The following is a 17,442-nucleotide window of genomic DNA, read 5'->3' on the forward strand; positions in this document are numbered from 1 at the left end:
CATAGATATATTTTTTACTGATATTGACAGAATGAAGCTTTTTAGTCAGCATGAAGAGTAGAGTGCACCTATAGTGTAGATTCAAATGTGTAATATTAGTAAGTGTTCTTTAATTTTGGGTATAATTCATTAGAAGCCTTTCTGAACATACAATTAATCTAAAAAACCAAACAGATAGCTAGTTGAAACTGGATTCGCTTTGACAAGGAGGATAGCGTAGCGTATTAGATCATGGTATCAACAAAATATTAACTTCGTGGTTTCGATCCTGGTATAAGGTTCAACAAATAATTAATTAAAATAAACTTTTTAATATTTAAAATAATTTTTTTCTTTAGACTAGGTGACACTGTGTAAGGTATATGTTTGGTTTTTTGGACTATTACAGATCTTATCAAGGATCAGTAGACTGAGGACTGATAAAGAATACACTCTGATTATGAAGATATATTTTAGCTGTGCAACAAGTATACATGAATAATTAAGGTGAGAATTAAGTTTCAATATTAATAATGATTATTTGTAAATAAACAAAGCAATAAGGTAACATCAATATATATTATTTTAGGAACCTATACTTAGAAAACGGAGACTCTACTAATGGGAGAACTTTTTCCAAAATACAAGGCAAGAAGTGAGATTAGCTACTTAACTGAGGTAAAGAATTGCTCCAGCCATTACAAGAACTGGGAGGATAAAAACATTTTTAAAAAATTGATACACCACTTTGGATCATTAGAATGGGTATACTTACCATAGAAAATGTGTATATTATTATGACAACCCGAATTTCTGTACACGTTTGATTGATTGATCAATCGGTTATAATTTAGATACTGCTTTTGAGTTTATAAATTAATAATTATGTTCTAATTTTAAATAAGTGTTAATTTGTATATTAATGTATCAGGAACGTGCTTTATTGTAAGTTGTTGTTCTTTTCTGTTTTAAAAAAAATAATAATAATTATGTTGTTTGTATGACAGCCCTGAAGAAGCGAAGTGTGCGCGAAACACGTGTTGGCTTTACTGTGATACTTGTATGGAAATCTGAACATAAAGGAAAAAGAAGGCATCACTGTGATTCTTATATGCAAATCTCTACAAAGAAAATAGGAATAAACATCAGAAGATGAATACATAAGAAGACTCGTATATTGTTTCTTTGCTTGTAATATGAAACTATCTCAGATTTGTTTGTGTTGAATATATATATATATATATATATATATATTCAATGAAAAAACCAAAGGTTTCACACACGTTATAGTTAGCTGGACATTTTACTCGTAAAAAACCATTGAAATTCCCCCGTTATAGTTAGTTAAGCTAACTATAACTCGCGCGCCCGCAATGCACTGCTGATGACGTCACATATTACATCACTCATGACATGGTCAGTGACATCACTCATGACATCACTGATGACATCTCAAATGACATCACTGATGACATCACTAATGACATCATCCCGTGAATGTGTGTTTTTCTGAAAATTAAATATGTTTTATATATGTATATCTCAAGGTCGATGGAAGAATAAATGGGTATATAAGTGTCTAAATGGATGATTTGTTTTTGAAAAATTGATTGTGTAACTGACTGATTAGGTGTATCATAGTGAATACATGGCTTAGTGAGTAATGTTTAAATATGTATATATATGTATCAGTCTTTCACTTTGTGTATAAGTGGCTGCATGGGTTGGTGAGCAGCTACATGAGTGTTTATATAGGTTATTAGTTGGTTTTTTGGGTATCAGTATAAGTGTCTGATGTCTGTATGGTTCGATGGGGGGTATTACGTAGTGCATAGGTGCATGAATGAGTGACTTACTGTTTGTATGTGTTGAAGATAGTATGTGTGCAGGACTGCATGGGTGGATGAGTGTGTGTATGGGTGTGTTAGTGAGTGAATGACTGTCTCTACAGTGTTTTTATGAGTAACTACATATGTTTTAAACTAGTATATGTGACTATTGGTGTATATAAGTGAGTATATGTGAGAGTGAGAGATTGAAAGAGTTCCTGTATGAATAAGTATGTGTTTCTATAAGTGATTGTTTAAAAGACTAAGTATGTGTAAGTTTTTGTAGAAGTAAGTGTGGTGGTGTGTGTATAACTGTATATGCAAGTAAATGGATGTTTGATTCTTTATTAGCATGAGTGACTATGTGTGTGAGTAACTCTACGGATGAGTGGCATTGTGTAACAGGATGTATAGGTGTATGAGTACATATGATGAGTGAGTACATGTATGAGTGACTGTATAGGACTGTTGGTGAATGAGTGGATGTGTATGTGGATCTTAGAATTACTGAAGAGGTTGTTGTAACTGCTATTGGTATGTCCATTGTTTTGAAAAGTTTAGTCTCTATTTATGAATGTGTGTATCAAAGGTTATATTAGGGTGAGAGGAGGTCTGCCACTCTATCACAAGGATGATGTCATTAGTGATGTCATCAGTGATGTCATTTGAGATGTCATCAGTGATGTCATGAGTGATGTCACTGACCATGTCATGAGTGATGTAATATGTGACGTCATCAGCAGTGCATTGCGGGCGCGCGAGTTATAGTTAGCTTAACTAACTATAACGGGGGAATTTCAATGGTTTTTTACGAGTAAAATGTCCAGCTAACTATAACGTGTGTGAAACCTTTGGTTTTTTCATTGAATTTCTAAGGTTTTTTAAATGCTAATTCCTAACTATAACGTGTGTGAAACCTATGGTTTTTCATTGAATTAGCAAGGTTTTTTAAATGCAAATTCCTAACTATAACGTGTGTGAAACCTATGGTTTTTTCAGTGAATTTGTACGGTTTTTTAAATGCTAAGTTATGTATTTTTTTCTATTTTTTTTACATATTTTTTTTTAAAATTTTCTATCCTTTTTTTAAGACTGTGGTTAAATTTTTAAAATTCTATAATATGTTTTTTTTTAAATATTTTATAAAATAAAAAGGTAAAATTTATTAGCAATACATTTTTTCCTTTTTTTTTTATTTTTTTTTTAGTACGCGTACCGTAAGCTTACGGTAAGCGTACGGTTTACGCAATGTCCGTAATTTTTCTACGCTGTTTGCGTATAGTTACGCAATTTGCGTAGCCGCGCGTACTCCGCGTGGGACGCGTACGCGTGTACGCTACACGCGCACGTTACGCGGAAGTGTCGGGTAGTGACTGTTATCCGCATGCGCGCAAGCGCGTGTCTTTTTTACGCGCATGCGCACTTTTGCCGTAAGCGTACCGTAAGCGTACCGTAAGCGTACGGTAGGTCATGTGATCATGAAACACAACTTTTGATTGGTTGAAACTACTTTCAGTTCTAGAACTCTCCTACACCACACCCATTCCCCTCATTTCTGCTTGTGATCCCTTAGGAGAAGGAGCTGGGTTGTCTTTGTGATACGATGGCAGACCAGCAGAGCCCTTCTGAGAGTGAGGCTAGCACTAGCAGCACTACCTTGAGGCAGAGAGCGAGGAAACAAAAGACCTCTTATGTATGGGATTATTTTACTTTTCCTGAAGGCCAGCAAAAGGTAAATGCACCCTTAGTAACTTGTAAGCTGTGTAAGCGTGTACTTTCAAGAGGTAATCCTGACAGGAAGTATTCCTTTGGGAATCATACCATGATGAGGCACCTCAGGGATGTACACAGAAGGACACATGCTCGACTTTTTGGAGGTAACCCTTCAGAAAGTCAACCAAGCACATCCACAGCAGCTCAGCCTGGACCATCATCTGCAGGGCTGACTCCTTCTTCTGCAGGTCAGGTGAGCCCTTCATCTGTGGGGGGAGCATCTCCTTTTGCTGGCCCTCTGGAAATTAACCCTCGATTTCTGAGGGTTGATATTCGATGTGCCTCTTGTCATGATCTAATTTGTCATAGGGAGACCAGTGTTTCCCTAGTGGACCTCAAAATAGATCAGCACACTTGTCACAGAGACTAATTTTCCCATTCTTTCTTTCCTCTCTCCCTGCATGAACACAACGGCTCTTTTAAGAGCCAACCTTATCTTTCATCTTTTTTTTATAGATGTTTTTAAAAACTTTTTTTTTTTATTTTACCGTACGCGTACGGTGCGCGTAATTTTTTTTTTTTTTTTTTTTTAAAAACACTAAAAATCAATAATTACATTACAAGGACTTTGAAACACTACAATTATTATTATTGACTTACCATACCCACTCAAAAAAATATTTATTCATTTGTTTTTTTTTAAAAAAATTGCTTTAAAAATGGTTCTAGTTTTCGAAAGTCGCTCCCCCTTTTTCCTACTAATGCAACTGTGAAATCACCAGAGCAAAACGCAATAAATCTCTGCCTGTAATTCCTATTTGCACACAGAGTCATGTTTTCACATTAGTCCCAAAACGAAATTTCTTTGCCAATTTGAATGCACACTTACTGCTCTTTTTTTTGGGCAAGTGAAAATCACTTTTACAGACTGACACATTATGAAACCACTTTTCAGATTTTTTTAAATTGCACATGTCCAGACTGCTTTTTCAGACCACCACCATGTGTATCCTCGGTGACTGCCTACACTCCAGCAAGGGCAACCAGCCTTAGTGATGCTGAATGTATTTGCATTACAGACTGAAACCTGAAAACCCCACTCGCTTGTAAATACTGTGCATGATTATACATGGACAGGAGCTGGGGTGTGCTAAGAGTCTGCTTCTTCCCCCAAAAAATCGCTCCCCCTTTTTCCTACTAATGCAACTGTGAAATCACCAGAGCAAAACGCAATAAATCTCTGCCTGTAATTCCTATTTGCACACAGAGTCATGTTTTCACATTAGTCCCAAAACGAAATTTCTTTGCCAATTTGAATGCACACTTACTGCTCTTTTTTTTTGGCAAGTGAAAATCACTTTTACAGACTGACACATTATGAAACCACTTTTCAGATTTTTTTAAATTGCACATGTCCAGACTGCTTTTTCAGACCACCACCATGTGTATCCTCGGTGACTGCCTACACTCCAGCAAGGGCAACCAGCCTTAGTGATGCTGAATGTATTTGCATTACAGACTGAAACCTGAAAACCCCACTCGCTTGTAAATACTGTGCATGATTATACATGGACAGGAGCTGGGTGTGTGCTAAGAGTCTGCTTCTTCCCCCAAAAAATCGCTCCCCCTTTTTCCTACTAATGCAACTGTGAAATCACCAGAGCAAAACGCAATAAATCTCTGCCTGTAATTCCTATTTGCACACAGAGTCATGTTTTCACATTAGTCCCAAAACGAAATTTCTTTGCCAATTTGAAAGCACACTTACTGCTCTTTTTTTTTGGCAAGTGAAAATCACTTTTACAGACTGACACATTATGAAACCACTTTTCAGATTTTTTTAAATTGCACATGTCCAGACTGCTTTTTCAGACCACCACCATGTGTATCCTCGGTGACTGCCTACACTCCAGCAAGGGCAACCAGCCTTAGTGATGCTGAATGTATTTGCATTACAGACTGAAACCTGAAAACCCCACTCGCTTGTAAATACTGTGCATGATTATACATGGACAGGAGCTGGGTGTGTGCTAAGAGTCTGCTTCTGCACCACAAAATCGCTCCCCCTTTCCATCTAATGCAACTGTGAAATCACCAGAGCAATACGCAATAAATCTCTGCCTGTAATTCCTATTTGCACACAGAGTCATGTTTTCACATTAGTCACAAAACGAAATTTCTTTGCCAATTTAAATGCACACTTACTGCTCTTTTTTTTTGGCAAGTGAAAATCACTTTTACAGACTGACACATTATGAATCCACTTTTTAGATTTTCTTAAAAAGCCCATGTCCAAACTGCTTTTTCAGACCACCACCATGTGTATCCTCGGTGACTGCCTACACTCCAGCAAGGGCAACCAGCCTTAGTGATGCTGAATGTATTTGCATTACTGACTGCAACCTCAAACCCTTAAAGTATTCCTTATTTTTACCAGTACACCTTAATTTATCATGAAAAAATTGTCCATATTATTTTACATGTTCCTCACATTTAAATTTCTCCCAAAACAGAAAATAATAAACACAACTTCTACAAAAGGAATTCCAATTCTATTATTCATTTCTTAATTTACCATATACATCCCCTCTCAAACTCTAAACTCACCTTTAAAATTAGTTAGTTGTGAAAGAAATGTGGCACTCAAACAGCAGATTATCAGAGCCAGGATCTCTGTTCTCTACACCTCTCTCCTCTCAGCAGAACCAGATAATGGCAAACTTTCCCTCTATTTTTCCACACATATACATGTAAGTTTCAAATCTCAGTGCTTCCCCCTTTTTTTCAAATGTAATCACACATTTCTATTGGTTGAAAACCAACCCTTTTCCAAAAGTACCCTGCCCCCAACTTGACTTCTGCCTAGTACCCTTCCCCCAACTTGACTTCTGCCTGCTACCATAGCAACAGCTCATGGAACACTGCTGTGTGGAGTTAGGTCAGAAGTTCGCCACACAATGTTTCAATTCCACAGAGCAAGAGTGCTTGACTTTTCAAACCTAACAGCAAATCCATAGTACTGTTCTTTGGTAACACATTTTTTTGTACCAATACAAAACATGCTTCTATTAATTTACACATACAGCCTAGTTTTTATTCTAGAATGGTATGAAACAGCCAATCAGTTCTTTTTGTTTTGAAAAAAATATGTATGCCTCCATTTCCAAACTGTCTTTCTTTTCATATTGCCATTCTACTGAAAGACACCTCCTGAGTGCATCCAGTTCTCCTTTGAAGATGTTCACAGTGTGGATTGTAGGGCACAGCTATGTCTTCTGGAGTGAAAAGTTTGCAGAGAAAACAGGTATGGTGAGAGACCTTGCTTTGCCAAATGTAGACATTAAATGGATTGGTCAGAAAGGGTTAAAGTGGCACCAATTGATGCCATTGGTGAAATCCTTCATGCAAATCCAACACCCTGACCTCATAATAGTGCACTGTGGTGGCAGTGACCTAGGCACTTTGACTGGGGTAGGTCTGGAAATGCTTATGAAGGACACCTTTGCACAACTGTTTTCACTTTTCCCTAAAACTGCCTTTGTGTTTTCTAACATATGCCAAAGGCAAAAATGGAACTGGTCCAATCATTTCTGTCCACAGATTGACAAAGCAAGAAAGCACGTCAACAAATCTGTTTCTGCTTTCCTCCGAGACTATGGTATGGGTGCCATTTACCACAACAACTTGCGTTATGACATGCAAGACATTTATAGAGGAGATGGTGTGCACTTCAATGATGAAGGGAACAGAGTCTTCCTCTTGAACCTTAGACTCTGCATCGGTACTTACTTGCAGCTCTGTGGCACTTACTGGAGGTACCTAGTGGGCTATTTGGACCCCAGGGACCCTCAGGATTCAAGGGGACTTAATCCCCCAACTTAAAACTCGCCACGGGGCACGTTTGCACAGTGGTGAAGGGAGGGGGCAGGGTCTGAGGTGACATGTGTACAAACACGTCCTGTGGCGCGTTTTAAGTTTTGGAATTAATTCCTGTTCAATCCTGAGGGTCCCTGGGGGCCAACTAGCCCACCAGGTACCACCAGTAAGTGCCACTGCGCTGCATTGCAGAGAGGTGGTTGAGGCCACGCCCCTTTTTGCCCCTCTCTGCAACACAGCTCTGTAGCTTACTGGAGGTACCTAGTGGGCTAGTTTGACCCTAGGGACCCTTAGGATTCAAGGGGACTTAATCTCTCAACTTAGAATGGCCACAGGGCGCGTTTACACAGTGGTGAAGGGAGGGGACGGGGCCTGAGGTGACGTGTGCAAACACGCCCTGTGGCGCGTTTTAAGTTGGGGAAATAATTCCCTTTCAATCCTGAGGGACCCTGGGGGCCAACTAGCCCACCAGGTGCTTCCAGTAAGCGCCCCACTGCTCTGCGTTGCAGAGAGGTGGTGCATGCCGTGCTCCTTTTTACACCTCTCTGCAATGGTGCTTACTGGACGTACCTAGTGGGCTATTTTGCCCCTAGGGACCGTCAGGATTCAAGGGGACTTAATCTCCCAACTTAAAAAACGGCCACAGGGCGTGTTTACACAGTGGGGAAGGGGACTGAGGTGACGTGTGCAAACACGCCCTATGGCGCGTTTTAAGTTGGGGAAATAATTTCCCTTCAATCCTGAGGGCCCCTGGGGGCTAACTAGCCCACCAGGTGCTTCCAGTAAGCGCCACTGAGCTGCGTTGCAGAGAGGTGGTGCAGGCCGTGCCACTTTTTACACCTCTCTGCAACGCAACGTAGCTCTGTGGCGCTTACTGGAGGTACAGAGCTACAGAGCTGCGTTGCATAGAGGTGTAAAAAGGGGCGTGGCCTCAGAACACCTGTCTGCAACGCAGCTCCCAGGCGCCATACTGGAGATACCCGTTGGGCGAGTTGGCCCTCAGGGACCCTCAGTATTGAAGGGGAATTAATTCCCTAACTTACAACTGGCAAGGGGGCGCGTTTGCGGAGTGCTGCAGGAGGGGGCGTGGCCTCCGGCGCGATGCCGGTCTTTTATTTATATTATTTTTTTAAGAAGGAGGGCTGTGTGGCCCTCCTTCTTTTTCTAATTTATTGGTCCTGGGGACCCCATCCCCCAGGGACTGCACCCTAATTTATTTGGCCCTCCCAAGGCCTTAATCGGCCCCGGGGACCCCAACCCCCGAGTCATGGCATTTTAAAAAAAAAAATCCTTAGGAATGGGGCTGCGGCCAGCCTTTGTTTTTTTTTTTTTTTAAATATATATTTATAGAAACACCTAGGACATGGTGGACAAACCGTATGTACCTATCACCATGACAATTTGCGTGATAAATATATTTGGAATGTATTTACACCGCTAGTGAAGCTCTGACGTGTCTAACGCCCTACCGTGCCTAATCCCGGCGCCCCCGCCGGTGGGTACTCTCCAAGTAGACACCCTTGTCGTTTATTTATACAAACATGGGTAGCTATTGACGGGCACATTTAATAAACATGCACACCAAGCCATTCAAAGGGGATTCGACAAAAATTCGACCAAACTATGCAAGAAACCCCCCTCATGGTTAATAAAACACACATCTACCGCCGGATGTGTAATACTTTTTATTTTAATCTCTGGAAAGGAGACGAACCTCACTTGAGAGTCACAGCGTGCTCCTGGCTGAGCCCAGTGCTGTGTTACACCCACCAGTGCCCGCCGAGTGCCACTCACCTCTGTGTTGTATTCCACCAGCTAGTGCGTATGCTATGACACTCTCTAGCCCATGTGCACTGTAACACCACCCCACGAATATGTCATGCCACACTTGCCTTCGTACGGGTTATATTGCCCCATCTAACATGCTTTCATCGATGCCTATGTTATAACGCACAGCGCTATGCCATACATATTACAATCTGGGAACCATATCTTTGTCACAGTGCATATGCAATGTTACAATCCCCAGCACATATTTTATATTACAACTTTAGAGACTAGTTAGGTTACACAACACTGCCCTGTGCATATTACAGTTCAAGGTGCATATCGCATAGCACGCGCTAGTGCCTGTGCTATCTTGCGCTCTCCAATTAATCTGTCATTACGCACAATGTATTGCATATTATATTTCACGCCCCGGTTCATCTTATATCACACTTTTTGGTGCATAGTTTATACCATATACTATATCTAGTTTTCATTTTCAATTGTGCTCTCAGGACTATGTTCTATATAACACTGCGTCCACCTACCCTTTTCACGGGCATTACATTTTGCGATGGGGGTGGAGGGTCAGGGGGTGTTTCTGCCAAGTGAACCCGGAGTCACAGTCACAAACGTCCTCTTCTTCCTGAATAAAAGTGAGATTATGCTGCATACTTGTTCATATTTTAAGTAGTTCGCACAGACACACATTTACATTTTAAAAACAATAAAGTTCCTAATACCCACCTTTTCTGAACAAATAGCTTGCTGCCCCATCCACCTCCTCCCTATCCTCTGTTGTCTGAATACATGGACTAGCCTCCTCCCTCCTGCCATGCATGGTCTGATGTGCTGCCACTGCCCTCCATTTAGCATGATGTACCAGTCCACTCCTCCTGCCCTCCATTGCCCAATTCTATGGCCCATCATTGACCTCCTGCTTAGCCTCTGTGCTTAGCTTGCTGCCCCTATTCTCCTTCCCCCTGCCCTCCGATGTCTTTTTGCATGCCCCTGATCCATCCTTTTTGCCCACCATGTTCCATGGACCTGCCACTCCTATCTACTCTGAGTGTTCTGTTGAGCTGCCGTTCCCCTCCCATCTGCCTAGCATTGTCAGATGACTGTAACATGTCCCTGCCACCTCCACCCTGCCTGTCCACATGCCATGCCCCTATCCCCTTCCTCCTGTCCTCCATGGTCCATTTTACTGCCACACCCTTCTGCCCTCCCTGGTCTGTTGTGCTGCAACTGATCCTCCTGCCTGCCCCGCACGGTCTGTTGTGAGGCCCCTTCCCCTGAACTCTCTTGTCTGTGCCCACGTCCTGACCCTCCCTTCTATCTTCCATGGTCCTTTGTGCATGCCCCTGCACCCTCCTTCTTGCCCATCATAGCCATTGTGCTGCCACTAACCCTCCCGCTTGCCATGCATGGTCTTCTGTGCTGCCATGGCGCCTCCCACCTTCCCTGTGTGGTTAGCTAGCTGCCCCTGACCCCCTCCCACCTTCCCTCCATGGTCTGTGTGTATGCCATCATAGTCTCACTGTTGCTCTCCATGGTGTGTCTTGTTTCTAGTGCCCATCCTGCCTGACCTCCATGGTCATATTGCTGCTCCTGCCCTGCCCCCTTGCCCCCAGCCCTCTGTTTCCATGTACAGACCCCTAATCACTCCCTCCTGGCTTGTCTGTTCCATTGTAATGCCCCTGATCCGTCCCTCCTGCCCTTTATGGTCTGTTATGCTGCAGCTTTCTCTCCTGTCTGTCCATTATGGTCAGCTAGCTACCATTGCCTCTTTCCCCTCTGTTCTCTGTTGTCCATGTGCATGGTCCTGTCCCCTCCCTATTGCTTTTTATTAATTGTTGTGCTGCACTCCTGTCCCGCATGCCCTGTGTGGTGTATTGTGCTGCTGCAAACCCTGATGCCTGCCCTGTAGGGTCAGTGTGGTGCACCTCTCCTTGTCCCTCCTGTTCTCTGTTATCCAAGTCCATGTCCCTACCCCAATTCCTCCTGCCTACCATGATCCAATGTACCATACTTGCGAACATTTTGAACTTGGTAAGAGGGAGATTTGGAAAAAAAGCTGGGGTATTGATTTTCCCCTTTGAGATACATTGAAAAAGAGGAGATTGTAGACAGGAGACAGATCAAATAAAGCCCATTTGAGCTTAAAAACATTGGACGTTTCCTGGCTGAAACAGGTATGTTGGCATGTATGGTTGTACTACCACTGCCTCTTCCTTCTGCCCACAATGGTCTATTATATTGCCACAGCCTCTCTTGCCAGTCCTGTATTGTTGGTTTGTTGCCCCTGCCCCCCTTTCCACTGCCCTCCATAGTCTGTTGTGCTGCCACTGCCCTTCCTGCCTGCCTAGTGTGGTCAAATTGTTGCCTCTGCACTCTCCTACCTGTATTCAGAGTCCGTGCCCCTGGCCTCTGCCTCTCAACAGTATCCCAATGAACAACTAGATTGCTAACATTCTGTATTTATTACAAATGTGTGGAACGCCTGACGTCATCTTGATGTAATCAAAACTGTAATACCTAGAGCATTTCCTTTAGAAATTACATATATGAGAGGGTCTTATTTGCATCACAATTATGGTTAGTGCTCTAAAAAACTAAAATGAGGCCATATTTTCTGAGTTTTCAAATAGCGACAAAGAACTTTTAAATTATTTGTAATCTTTATGTTTTTTTATCCAGTTAACCACTTGATTAAATGTTGCACTTAGGGGAGAGGATGTGGTGTTACTTCCAGAGCTGCAGACTTTGCAACTGGGGAACCAGGTTGGAGTTTCTGCTTCAGCTCAACATTCTGTGATTCTGGTCAAATCACTTAATCTCCCCATGTCTACAACCAAAATGAATTTGATCTTGTGTGATGTAACCAATGCTCATGTAAAGCACTCCAATACCTGACAAGTCTGCACTATATAAAACTGCAAATACACAAAAAATAAGTGTTTTGCACACTTCTGTCATTGGGCTACATGTGGGCTACATCTGGGTGATATTTGTGCTGCATTTGGGCTCTTTTGTCTCTGGTGGCCATCTTGGGAGATTTATTTGTAATGAAGTTTCCTAATTTCCTCATTTACTGCAGTCTCCTCAGCAGGAAATGCTTTCAGTTTTTTACTTTGATTACATCAAGAAGGTATTCAGATATGTCACACATTCGCCATAAATTCTGAATGTTAGCACTCTAGTTGCTCATTAGATCACTGTAGTAAAGCTACTGCTCACCACGGTAGTCTGCTGCTGGTATTAAAAGCGCATGTTTCAGTCTGCATATCAGAATTTTTTAATGAAATAGCAGAGGATTTGTGAAGTCACTCAAAATGTGCCCTAATTTTTCTTTCTTCAGCACTAATCATAATTTATATGGCAAAATGAACCCCCTCATTGTGTTCCTTTTTAAATTAAATGTTTTAAGTGTTACCAGTTTATTCCAATCAAGATGGCTTCAGGTGTGCCATACTTTTGTCATAAGTAAGACAGTAAGCGCTCTAGTTGTTCTTAAGAACAGTCTGGGACATTCTGACATTGGGCTATACTTGGGCTACATCTGGGTGATATTTGGGCTACATTTGGGCTCTTTTGTCTCTGGTGGCCATCTTGGGAGATTTATTTGTTATGAAGTTTCCTAATTTCCTCATTTACTACAGTCTCCTCAGTAGGAAATATTTTCAGTGTTTTACTTTGATTCCATCAAGAAGGAATTCAAATGTGTCACACATTTGCCATAAATTCAGAATGTTAGCACTCTAGTTGCTTATTAGTTCACTGCAGTAAAGCTACTGCTCACCAGGGAAGTCTGCTGCTGGTATTGAAAGTGCATGTTTCAGTCTGCATGTCAGAATTTTTTAATGAAATAGAAGTCACTCAAAATGTGCCCTAATTTTTCTTTCTTCAGCACTAATCATAATTTCTATGGCAAAATGAACCCCCTCATTTTGTTCCTTTGTAAATTAAATGTTTTACGAGTTACCACTTTATTCCAATCAAGATGGCTTCAGGTGTGGCATACTTTTGTCATAAGTAAGACTGTTAGCGCTCTAGTTGTTCGTTAGAATACTCTGGGACATTCGGTCATTGGGCTATACTTGGGCTACATCTGGGTGATATTTGTGCTACATTTGGGCTCTTTTGTCTCTGGTGGCCATTTTGGGAGACTTATTTGTTACGAAGTTTCCTAATTTCCTCATTTACTACAGTCTCCTCAGTAGGAAATATTTTCAGTTTTTTACTTTGATTCCATCAAGAAGGCATTCAGATGTGTCACACATTTGCCATAAATTCAGAATGTTAGCACTCTAGTTGCTTATTAAATCACTGTAGTAAAGCTACTGCTCACCAGGGAAGTCTGCTGCTGGTATTGAAAGTGCATGTTTCAGTCTGCATGTCAGAATTTTTTAATGAAATAGAAGAGGATTTGAGAAATCCCTCAAAATGTGCCCTAATTTTTCTTTCTGCAGCACTAATCATACTTTCTATGGCAAAATGAACCCCCTCATTTTGTTCCTTTTTAAATTAAATGTTTTAAGAGTTACCACTTTATTCCAATCAAGATGGCTTCAGGTGTGCAATATGTTTGTCATAATATAGGTCTGTTAGCGCTCTAGTTGTTCTTTAGAACACTCTGGGAAGCTGCAGTAGAACACAAAGGAATCAACTGACAGTCTCTGCCCTTGTTGTATTTACATGTTTTACTGAGAATGTCAGACTTCATTCTCACATGACTGAGAAAGATAATGTGAATTTACAGAAAATATGATCTCAGTTTAGCTTATAGATCACCTTCCAAACCTATGTGGGAAAAGCATGAGAAAATAGTTTTCTCTCAAACATGATTCATGATATCACAGCAGAAGGCTTTTTCACATGGTAAAATCACCTTAGAACACACCACAATTCCTAAAATGAGTATGGTACCATCAACAAATGATTTAAAATGTAACTAAAGTCTTAAAACCTTCTATTAACTGCAATGCTTTTTAATGAGGTGCTATCATGTATATTGGTCCCAAGATGGCTGCCAACACTACTTGGATGAAGTACTGACAGCCAATCAGATCTCACGATGAGATGTGTGGTTAGGCTCCGCCCAGATATATCTATCTTTTTAACTCTAATTTTCTCAGGAACTACTGAATGCATTTACACCATTTAAGCAAAAGGCACGAGTCTGAACTGAGGACTACCTCTTTGCCAAATTTGGTGTAATTCCGTTCAGCAGTTCGGGCTGTAGCTGCGTAAACAGGTCCTATGAGAAAATGCATGGGGAAAACGAGTTTTGGGACCCCGCTTTTTTCTCGGCCCCCGCTTGACGAATCACTGTGAAATTTTTGGGATAGGAGCGGACCGGAGCTGGCCAAATGTTTGGAAAATTTCCCGAAGATTTGGCAATCGGCGCCAACGTTATTCCAAATAGAATGTTGCGGATTTCCTATGGAAAATAGGTCCTAACTATAACTACCTACTGGCGACTGCCAGTAGGTAATATATATACATATGTGTGTTTGTGACTCTGTGTGTGTGTGTGTGAGTGTGTGTGTGTATATATATATATTTTTTTTTGGGTCATGATATCAATGACGCAGGAAGCAGGAAGCAAGAAACTAGTTATTCAACTCTACTGTGACCTAAAAACAAGGTGTTAATCTAATGACTGTGTAAGTAAGAAACAATATTGATATAGCGTCATGTTATTCTGAAATTTGTAGGGGTGCATCATATTCACTGTTAGTCAGCACCTGCATATTAATCGATGTAGGCTAAGAGTGCCATAGAAATGTATTGCTAGATTCATTTAACATAGAGGTGATTAGAAATGTAATAATGTTTTTCGTGAAGAGTGATGCTGCAGATTATCGCAAAATGTATTTTAGTTAATGCATAATGATTAGTTTTATGTATTAGGTTAAATGTGTGCTATGTTAAAGTTACACATGCAAGTTGCTTGTTCACGTATACAAGAATAATGAACTAATGCTTAGAGTGTGATTTAGTAATGTGTTTAACAGAGTAAGGGCCTGATCGCATATACATTTGAAGAGAAAGGCCTGTTCATTTTCTTATGTTAGCTAAGTGTTGTAGGCCGAAAATGGATTCCCTTGGTAAAGGCTTTGGGTTGTAGGACGATGAAAAATCTTAGAGAAGAGGAAAAGTTTTGTTCCCATGTTTCTGTTGCAGGTGCAAGGACATTTAGCTCGTTAGTGAGACTAGGTCTTTGTTTTAGGAGTTAGGATACTACGAGAAGCCAACAGGGGAGTAAGTTGGAATGTGTGGATGATACTTTCAGCAGAGAATGTGCCTGGGACCCAAGGTCAAGCTAACCGTCGTTGATCGAGAGACATGTTTCGTTGGAAAAGTACTGGGCGAAGACTTGGCTGAAGAGGTGTGCCGAAGGGCGTGTTCTACGTTTTTGGGATTCTGTATTAGGGACAGTGCCCCGAGGGTTGGGCAGTTGAGGTTTGGATGGGAAGCTAGAAAGAGCATCTTAGAACGAGCTCTGTCTAAGTGAATGCACTTCTTAGGAAGTCTTCACTTCTGACACCTTTTATTCTCTTGCCTGGGAAGGGAAATGCTAAGTAGGGATGTCACCTTAGAGAGAGAGTAGGGAAAGACTAAATGTTTTTCTTTTAGACTAACGATTCCTAATATAGATGTTGGTCTTACTATTGCATTTCTTATGCTTCTAGAGATTGTTATTCATTTTGTCTTGAGTCGTATGAGACTCTTACGTAGACTTGCATTTGTTTTAGTGCGCATTTATCTTTTACACCTTGCGGTAAGGTGTCTGTATGTTCAGTTAGTCCTGGTTGTAATAAAATCCTATACATTTTAGATTTGGAGTCAGTGGTCCTTCCTAAATGAGATTCGATTTTGTTAATTATGTATTAGGATTTGAATTTTCTCCCCTGCACACTATCTAGCAGATAAAAAGATCCTGGCGACCTGAGAGTATTCTTGGAGATAATCAGGTAGGCAAGAATCTGGCCCTATCAATATCTAAGCACTTACTATTATTCTACTCTACTGTGACCTAAGAACAAGGTGTTAATCTAATGACTGTGTAAGTAAGAAACAATATCTAAGCACTTACTATGTCTCAAGTTGGGAATGATTAACTTAAAAGGGAACAAGGGTTCATATTCCAGAGAACTAAGCACCCTTAAAAGCAGTGCAAATCTTCAGGACTTGTCAGAGGACTTAACCAATGAATTGATCCTTATAGATTACATGTAGTGTTTGGCTGCTGCACTATGTTTGGCATCTAAGACAGAACACAAAAGTAGAAGCAATTGTTCTTTCACAGATTATCAATCAACCAAGACTTTATAGATCAGCAATCACCCGAGAGTGTATCCAGGTACTGAAGATATTGCTGCTAAGGCTCAGTCAAACAGCCAGGTCTTGAGTTCTTTCCTGAATTCCAGCAGAGAGGGTGAGGTCGGGAGGTGAAGAGGAAGGCCATTACACGTGCACGCTGCACGTGCACAGAAGGTGAAAGAGTTACCTCTGCTGTAGCTTTCACGTACACGATGGGTGTGAGCGAGATGAAGGGAGGTGGAGCGCAGGTGTCTGGAGGATTGGTGGAAGTACAGGAGGTGGTTGACATATGTCGGTCCTCGGGTATGCAAGACGTTGCATGTGTGGATCAGTATCTTGAAGTGAAATCTCTTCTGAATGGGGAGCCAGTAGAGCTTCCTGAGGTGGGGGTTATGTGGGTCCCCTTGGGGAGGTCAAGGATGAGTCTAGCCACAGAATTCCGCATGATCTTTAGTCTCTACTGGAGGTGCGAGGTGATTCCTGCATAGAGTATGTTGCCGTAGTCCAGCTGGCTGGTGACTCGGTCTTGGGTAATGGTTCATCTGGTGTGGACCAGGAGCCATCTGAAGAACTTGCAGAGCATGTGAAGAGTGAGGAACACAACACAGGTAGGTATATTTTGTCATTTTTTGGTTTTGTGGTGCAAAGTACAGTATAACTTTGTAAACATGTGATGCAAAACATATTCTTTTGTCTAATCTAAATGGGTTTTTTTCATATTAAATTATCTTCATTGTCGTGTCAAAGGATACAAACATTCCACATCAAGCATCCAGTTTGTTTAACATGCAGTAAGAAATTATCAGCAATAAGACCAAATAAACATACACAACAACCCCCCACCCTCACCCGCTCTGGTGCAAATATTCCAATACAGTCAATTGTACAACTCCACAGAGGAAAAGTGCAAGAGGTTATACTAACAGAAAACCTTCCAAAAGACAAACGT

The sequence above is a fragment of the Triturus cristatus genome, chromosome 6, assembly GCF_964204655.1.
Source record: "Triturus cristatus chromosome 6, aTriCri1.1, whole genome shotgun sequence".
Lineage (NCBI taxonomy): Eukaryota > Metazoa > Chordata > Amphibia > Caudata > Salamandridae > Triturus > Triturus cristatus.